The following is an 8,829-nucleotide window of genomic DNA, read 5'->3' as shown; positions in this document are numbered from 1 at the left end:
TGCTCTCTGGCAGAGTAGCAGAGCTAATGGATATTAAAAGTGTCAGCTTCAAGATTTAGCAAAATGGTACCTCTCCTGATGCATCTCATCCTGGCACATAGAGCCCAGAGCAGAGGAAAAATTAGGGCCAACAGGCTGTATGTGCTGAGTACAAGGTTGCCCTTTCCTCTTGTCAGGGACCTTACTCCTGTGACTCCACACCTCATGATGACAACCCTGTGCAGTGCTGCTTGCTAACAGCATGCCTGTTTCTATGTGGGGAGCCATTCTCCAACACCCACACAGATCTGCTCCCCTCCTCTATGCCCAGCGGTGCCTCTCCCTTGAGAGGAACAGAGGCAGACATGTCCATCCCTCAGAGGGAAGGAGGAAGCTTGTGTATGGAGCCATCTTCCCTGGCAGGAGTGGCTGGCTGCTGGCTGGAGCCCTGTTGGGTGTTTCCAGCCTGTTCTGGTGGCAGCACCATCCTCGGTCAGGTGTGACTTGCCTCTCTGCTCTGTGGCAGAATTCTGACAAAAAAACACTGTCATTCCCCAGCCCGTGGAGACCCTCTGTGGAGAGGTGGTGAGAGGGATTCACCTGCCTTTCCTCACTGAGCAGATGGGAAACCACTGCACATGGGGTACCAAAAGGAAAAAGGGAAAGAAAAGAGCATTCAGGAAGAGGTAGAGCAATGTAGCCTTCACTAGTTCCATGCACTCCCGTTAATCTGCTCTGCTGTCCCCTTGTATCTGTGGTGGGTCATTTTTGGCACAGCAATGATGGCAACTGGTGTCTGATTTGGGTGCCAGGATGGAAGGATAATGAAGGGGTAAGTAGGATGCCCCAACCCTTTCCTGCTCATAGGAACACTGGGTTTCACTCCCATTTACCCATACTCCTGCCTCACCCTCCAGAGTGCTGAAGAAACTGAGTTTTGTCCTTCTACTGCTTAGCAGACTCAGCCTGGCCTTACAGAGCTGGTCTCCATCTCCCTCTCAGGTTTTCCTTGGCTGCTTTCTGATTTGATCCATCTTTTCCTCGAGTGGCTGACTGCCACACTGCCAGCACTGGAGATGGAAGACCTTGTTACCCAGCCAGCGGGGAGCATTGCCCCTGGGGCAGACAAGTTGTCAGTGACCCAAGTAATGCAGGTTTTTTGCAGGCTTACTCACATCTGAGGAGCAAACCCTCAGGTCCCTTCCTGGCTTCCTCCGGGCCAGAAAAGAAAAATGTGCATAGAAATGTCTCACAGCTTCCTTGGGCTAATACCCACTGTGTCAGAGGTAGTCACCCTAAAACCTCTAAGTTACTAAATAATTGCAACTGACAAATCTTCCTTTATTTAACTCACATCTCTTTCATTTCCAGTCAGGCTCCTCCACACCTGAGCTGCACCCCAAAGTCAGCTCTGTGTGTGACAGAGACCACTGCAATGCCTGAGATCTTCTGATCAAAACCACAGAGAGTAAGGCAGAAACAGAGGTACTATTTGGGCTTCTCCTCAGTCATGCAAACCCTGACACCAGCTTTTGTCTCCTGATGCATAGAGTTCTCAGGCATTTGCCCTATGTGTTCCCCTGTTGCAAAGTCTGAGTCTCGCCAGTAGATTTGAGTGGCTGTGAGTTAGTCAGGACACAGGTTTGGGAGGGAGCCCCAGGCCTTCCCTGTCCTCACCCCTTCAGGGCAGCTGCAGAGCTGGGCAGGTAGCACAGTCCACCTGAGACTTTAGCACACAGACTTGGAGTCCCATGCAAGATGGGAGGGCTCACTCTTGCATCCACCTGTATTTCTCATCTTTTCTTCCTTCTGGGTATTAGAACCTGAACAGGGGAAGGAGGCAAGGGATTAAAGTCTCTGCAACAGTTTCCCAGACAGTGTCGCTGTGTTTGTCCCTCGGAAGGCATTTGACCTCCTCCAGGGCAGAGGATTTAACAAGATGAACTCTCTTAGATGCTTTGCAGAGGAGAAGCAGGTCCAACAGAGCAAATCCCAGATTCCAGATTCCAAAGTGGATTTTCATAAAGGGAATATACCTTGTGGGAAATGGTGCGTGTATCCCCTCTAAATGCCCACCACCCTCCTTGAGCTCACCTGACTGCAAACTCTTGTAGAAGCCCAGTGCCTGCCCTCCCACAACCCCATCTCTTGGGTACTTTTCCTCCCAGACCCCTGTCCACATCCTACTTATTCTGAAGGCATCCCTCCCCGAAACCATTCCCAGCTCTTTCCCTGGAGCATCCCTCTTCCTGGTTTTCCTCCATGCCCTTTGTTCTTGTCCCATCTGACCCTTGGTCTGTCTCTTCCCAAGTGTCCCTTCCACATACAGCTGACCCACTTTCCCAGAAACTCACTTCCTTGCTCCTCTTCCCTAGGGCCAATCCTGCCCTCTCTCCTTCTCTGCTGATGTATTCCCACCTATGAATGATGCTTTGCACATTCCTAAAAGCAGCAGATGAAGAAGCCAACAAGCCTGTGAGACTTGGGTGGTGTCAAGGGGTAAAGTCCCCCTTTCCTCCTGTACAGACAGACATTCCTCCAAAGCCTCAGTGGCTGGGACATGCCCTGAAGGAGCATGGAGAAGGGCTGGAGCAACAAGGAGGTATTGAGAGCATCCCTGATGAAGTGAGGTGCTGAGCTGGTGTGGGTATTCCAGTCACAGCAGCATGCAAAATCACATTATGGCTTTAGTATGGCGAGTTTAATACACTGAACCCTTCCTCGCTCCAGCTGCCCCTGCCAGGCATCTCTGAAATTCACAGCAACAAGTTTTCAATCTCTGAGCAATTCCCATCTCATAGGAGCAGCCTGTCCACTCTGAGGAGGGGAGATATGCAACAGCTTCCAGGCCTGCCTAGAGGACAGAGGCTTTCCTCTTCTCCTTCTTCCCTCATAGAAGAAACCCCCTGGGTTTGCAGAGGGTTCCCAGCACCTCATGGATTCGCCTGCAGTTCTGGCTGCTCAGGCCAACAAGCCTGGCTCTGAAGGGTGCAAGATAAATGTCACCATGGGAAAAGAGAAACATTGGCCTTTCCTTGAAAAAAACCACAAACCAGACCAAAACAAAAAGGTATTTCTGTGTGTGATTGCAAAGGACTAAACAGTGCTGCATGTGGTGCAGAGATGTTTGGGTCAGGTGCAGGGAAACATAGAAGGGCAAGCACTTGGGGGAAGAGATGAGCATAAGGTCACACCTAACAGCAGGAGTAGAGCTGTCTGATGAAAGGAGTGCATGGAAATGATACAGATTCTCACCATTTTGTCCTAAGCATCTTAAAAATGAATAATTTCCTTAAAGCCCCGGCACCTGGAGCCAAGGTAATGAAAAGATAACTTCAATTCTCAGACCAAATATGAAAAGGAATGAGGGAAACAAGATTCTTTCTCTTCTCCAGACAAACACTCTCAAAATATAACTAGGTACCATTGAAATAAAGTCTTGGGATTTTTTTTTTTTAAGTCCAGACTTATGTTTGGGGAAATTGATGATATTTTGATCTAACTTGGGAAAGATGGTGGTCAAATGGTAAATGGATATAACAAAGTACTGTAGTGGAAAAAGAATGTGTATGTATGTGCATGTGTTCATAGAATATTTTGGTTTGAAAGAGATCTTTGAAGATCATCTAATCCATCCCTTGCTACCATGGGCAGGGACATCTTCCATTAGACCAGGTTGCTGAAAGCCCTATCCCACCTGGCCTTGAACAATTCCAGTGATGGTGCATCCCCAGCTTCTCTGGGCAAACTGTTCCAGTGTCTCACCACCCTCATTACAAGAAGTTTCTTCCTTACATCCAATCTAAATCTACCTTCTTTCAGTTTAAATCTGCTGCCTGTAAAGATCCCTCTGGATGTCATTCCTTCCCATGAGTGTGTCAAATTCACCACTCCAGCTCAGTGTTATCTGCAAACTTGCTGAGGCTATACTTAATGCCATTCTCTCTGACATTAATGAAGATATTAAACAATGTGAGTCCCAGGACAAAGACACCACTCCATACTGGGTGTCCACATCCCCCAGTGTGTTGCCTACCATTACCTGCATTCTAACCACATCAGAGTAAAGGCAGCACTGTAGGGACACCAAGCCCTGAGATGTGAAGCTGTGCACATCTGGGGTTTAGGGTCAGCTGGCATTGCCAGGAACCTGGAAGACATGCACTGCTTCCCTGCAGCACGTGTCTCTGAGCTGCTTGCACCCCTCTGTCCCTTTCTGCTGTCTCCCTTGAAGTGTCTCTAGCCTCTCTGTGTGCAAAACACACTTTCTTCTGCTGAATGCCCTCTGGAGAGGGGACCAAGCAGGCTATTAGCTCCTGGATATTGAAATCACAGCTCCAGGTGCAACTGGTGAGGAAAGTGGAGGGCTGCAGCAAGGAAAACAGAATGCTACACAACAGAGCCCCTGTGCTCTGTGATTATGACTTCAGACTTGCCAACCCTCCCTTCTCTTCCCACCCTTCTCTTCCCTCCCCTGTTACCATGCTGTTTGTTCTGGGTCTCTTATTGGCTCCCACTTTTGGGGTTTTTTTTTTCCCCATCCTACCTATATTTGCTCAAGGCCAAGCATAATACCGTGAGAAGAAGGGGATATCTGCAATGCAAATTCTGAGGATCTTCTCCTGCCCAGGCACAAAAAAATCCCCAGGATACTTTCCAAGAAGGGAAAATGTGCAGAACCGTCTCTGTCCCTCTATCTCCACTGAGGGCTGGTTGTGGAAGCCCTGCCGGAATTTGGGGTGTTTTTCTCAGCCAGAAGGCAGCAGGCAACAGGCAAATCACTGTTATCTGTGTGTCTTCCTTTTCAGGGAGAGCCGTGTGTCTTTTTCATTTAGGTAATAACAGGCTTTTGGCAGCACCTCCAGCGCAAACCCAAGCTGCAGGTGAGCAGCAGGAGCAGAAGAGTTTGGCTGAGGTTTAACAGCTCACATTCCACTGATAATAGGGGGTTTTCCCAGAGCTCTGCCAAGGCAGGCTGAGTCTGTCCAGGGAGGAGGAGGGTAGGAGAGGCAGCATCAGGAAAAAGGGGTTTCGTTAAGGCAAGTTCATGGAGAGGGATGAGCAAAGCCCAGAAGGTGGAAGGTACCATGGGAAAGAGAAGCCAGAGGCAGAGGTGAGGTAAAAGCATTACAGCAGAGAGAAACTAAAGGAAGAGAATGGAGGATTCTGGAAAGCAGCATAAATTTGGACAAAGTTGGGAAGGGTCAAAATTTCTGATGAAATTTCTGATGACAGAAAGTCCCCATTGTAGTATTTTTTGAGGAAACAAAATGCTAGCTTTCTGCACACGTTATGCCATGATGGGGGAAGATCAATTACAAGCTCCAAGAAATTCCTGACTGCTATGTGAGTTTTCACACAATTGCAAGGGTTTATATTTCTCTCCCTTTTATTTTCTCTCCCATGTTGCAATAGAAGATAAATGAGAGCACACACACAAAAATGCCCCAACAAACAAAAAAGCAAACAACCAAATCCAACAAAACCAAAAGCAAATACCCAAGCTCAAACTCAGCCATGTGTTGTTTGTTAATATATTCAGACTGTTTCAAGGTGTCTCTCCCCAACAAGTCAATTTTAAAACCTCCAGTTTTCCACCTCTCCAAAAAAGGATTGAACACAATTTTCCACGTTCCCATTGCACATGTGCCTCCCATGTGCTGCTGGACGGTTATACTTTTGTGACCTTTTGCCCCACTGGGAGGTCTGTGACCCCCAAAGGAGGCTCTGACTTACCCGTGAATGTGATCCCAATCAGATGGGGCTTCACTGTCACTCAGAAGCTTGCTGACTAGCAATAAATATTCATAGAACTGATTAGATGTTAATTGCACAAATCACCACCTCTTCAGCCAACTCCGGGAACCTTGCTGCCACCCACCATAGTTAAAGAGGCAGCAGAAAACGTCTCTTCTGTAGGTCCCTTAAGGTCAGTCTGGCACCTCAGATGGAGGAGGTTAAATGACTCACCTTGCCACGTCCCTTAACACAGCCACAGCAGCCCTTCCCCAGTTCTGCCCCAGGTGAAGGGCTGTGCTCCTGCTAGCGTAGCCCCCAGGGGTCAGGAGCCCTGTGGTTCCTGTAGCCACCTCTGCAGTCTGTCCTGCCCCCTCTCCCCACACACTGCTTGCTGTCCCACCCCACAAGGACTGCCCTTCCCTGCTCCTCTGTTATCTCTGTTCTTCCCACCCAGACAGTTTTGCCAGGTCCCTTCAGCAAGGTACACGAGCAAAGCATGCTGTGCTGGCAGGACATATGGTCCTCTCCCTGCACAGGCTGTGCCTTTGAGGGCCCATATGCGATGGCCACCTTGCACCATCTCCACTGTCTCCCTGAAGTGTTGGGCTGGCATGCCTGGTGACGCGACTCTCCGTCCCACGGAAGGGGACAGCTGTGGGACACGAGGCGCCCCTCGCTGATGTGACACAGCGGCTGTGGCAGAGGTTGCAGGCTCCTCAGAGGGTGTTCATACCTTGCACCTTCCTGATATTTGTGCTGCCCCTGCTCTGGAGCTGAGGTGGAAGCCCCGTTCTTGTCAGTGCCAGCCCTTCTTCACTGACAACCCACACAGACCCCGACTCCTCCACCCTCCCTGACTCATTCCTGGCATCCCTCTGCCCCACCATGCAAACCCTCCTTGAACTTGGCCCAGTAGCACCAGCCTTCAGCAGCAAATGGCTGTGTGTATACAGGCTCACACACATGGGAATGTGATAACCTGGGACAGGCAACATTCATCTTCATTGCAGAGAGGCAGCAGGATTGGAAATGGCATGGCAAGATGAGACTGCTGCACGCCCCTGTCACAGGCACTTAGAGCAGAGACACTGCAGATGTGACAGCAGTGACACTCCAAGAAATCCTGGTCAGGTCTCAACCCCTGTCTGCCTGGGCTTCCTCCAGCTCCCCAAATGGGCCCTCTGCCAGGCTGGAGGCAGAAGTGATCCAGAGCAAGGCGCAGCAGAGAGGCCATGGCGCCTTTGAGAACCGTTGTGCTCTCTACCTTTGTGCTCTGGCCTTTCTGCGTGAAATGCATACTCAAAAAAAACTTGAAGAAGGAAGAAGTCCCTCAGTGGGTCCTCCACCCTCAGGTATCCAGTTGCTTTCCAACCACCAAACATAAGGGGTGGGAGACAGGAGGAACTGCTCCTGTTGGGCTCACAAATCTGACCATGCCATTCCAACCAGCTCCAATACAGAGGGGCTGTGCTTCTTTCCGTACAAATAACTGATCTCAGAGGGAGAAGACTGGCTCCCATCCCTCTGAGGCCATTGCAACAGCCTTCCATTCTTATGGATTTGTGGTACTTGCTGACGAAACTGTTTTCCGCTCTTGGTGTCAATCCCTACCCTGCTGTGGAGGGGTGAGGCACAAGTGCTCGCACAGAGGGAGTTAAAAGGCTGGCAGTCCCAGTGCATATAACCCTGTTTAGCTGGCAGAAAAGAGCTCCATGATTTTCCTGTTGTGCTGAAGGCTGTGTGACACACAGCTGAGGAGTTTCAGGCCTGACAGGAATAGTTTCTCTAATGGGTGCTCTCACCTTGCCACTGAACACCACCCCTGGCCAACTTGCATGCAGAGTCTTGCCTCCACTTGCTCCTGAGCCCCCATCACCAAGAGCATTCACCCCCTGGCAAAGGACAGGTTCAACTGATGTCCTTTGATTACTCTCAATCCAAAATTCAGTCCAGTCTGCCTCTATTTGTACGCTGTCCTTCCCCTCCACCTCACAGAGATTTTCTCTACCTAAGCTGTAGTGCATGAGGCTGCTGGCTCTCCTCACAGCTGCTCCATCTATGTCGCTGCAAACAATTTCTAGAATGCCTTTTAAAAATGTATTAGCCTTCCAAAAAGGAGCTGATAAACAGGGGACAGCAGGACAGGAAGGAGTGGGGAGGAGGCAGGATGCAGCAATGTGGTCTCTTCCACATATCTGCAGCATTCTCCTCCTCCCAGCCCTTTTATGAAAATAGATGGACATTTATTATGAAAAGGAACAGCTGTGTGTGTGCAGGAATCCTTAGGCAGGCAGGGAATAAGGGTCAGTCTTCTGTGTGTATGTCTGTGTGAGCCACACACGCTGCCTATGAGAAAGAGAAATGCCTCTACCATCCAGACAGCAATCTGTCAGACTGAGCACCTGAGGTGCTCTGTGTGTGCCTGTCTGTCTGTCCATGTGTCTGCACCTGTGTGAGCTGCTGCAGCTGCCCTCAGCAAAGAGAATGTGTGGTGGTGGTGGTCAGCAACACGTTCCCTGGTGGTGCCATTCGAGCTGCACAAGTTGTTCTGATCATAAATTTCTAAGGGCTCCAAGAGAGTCTGTCAAAGCACACAGACATGCATGGGTGGTTGGTTTTAGAGACCTGTCCTGAGACACCCGGGCCAATACCGAACACACACGTACTCAGCAGGCATGAGGTCAAGGACACCACTCAGAGAGAGCACATGTTGCATTGCTGGTGGGCAACACCATCGTGTTTGTGACACTGAGGAGACTGGACATCCTATAGCAAGGGCTTTAGAAATGCATTTTCTGTGCTGCAGAAACTCATACTGTCTATCTCCCTACCTCAGTTTCCAGGCGAGACAAAACATGGTCCAACCCTTCCTGACTCTTGTGGTTAGTTTGATGGATGGAAATTACACACTTGCCTGTCTCTGTGCATTGTTTTACCTCTCTCAAGTTGTACTTCCCACCCTGTCCCCACTAGGAGTAATTTCTCTCTGCAGTGTGTGGGTATCTAAGGGAAGAAGGGAGGAGAAAGGACATATGCAGCCTGAAGAGAATTAGAAGGGTTGGGGATGAGGAGGAATGGGGAAGAGCTTGGATAGACCCTGCTGTCACAGGA

The sequence above is a fragment of the Coloeus monedula genome (assembly GCF_965178545.1).
Source record: "Coloeus monedula genome assembly, chromosome: 4".
Taxonomy (NCBI): domain Eukaryota; kingdom Metazoa; phylum Chordata; class Aves; order Passeriformes; family Corvidae; genus Coloeus; species Coloeus monedula.
Note: the sequence above shows the minus strand (reverse complement) of the source record.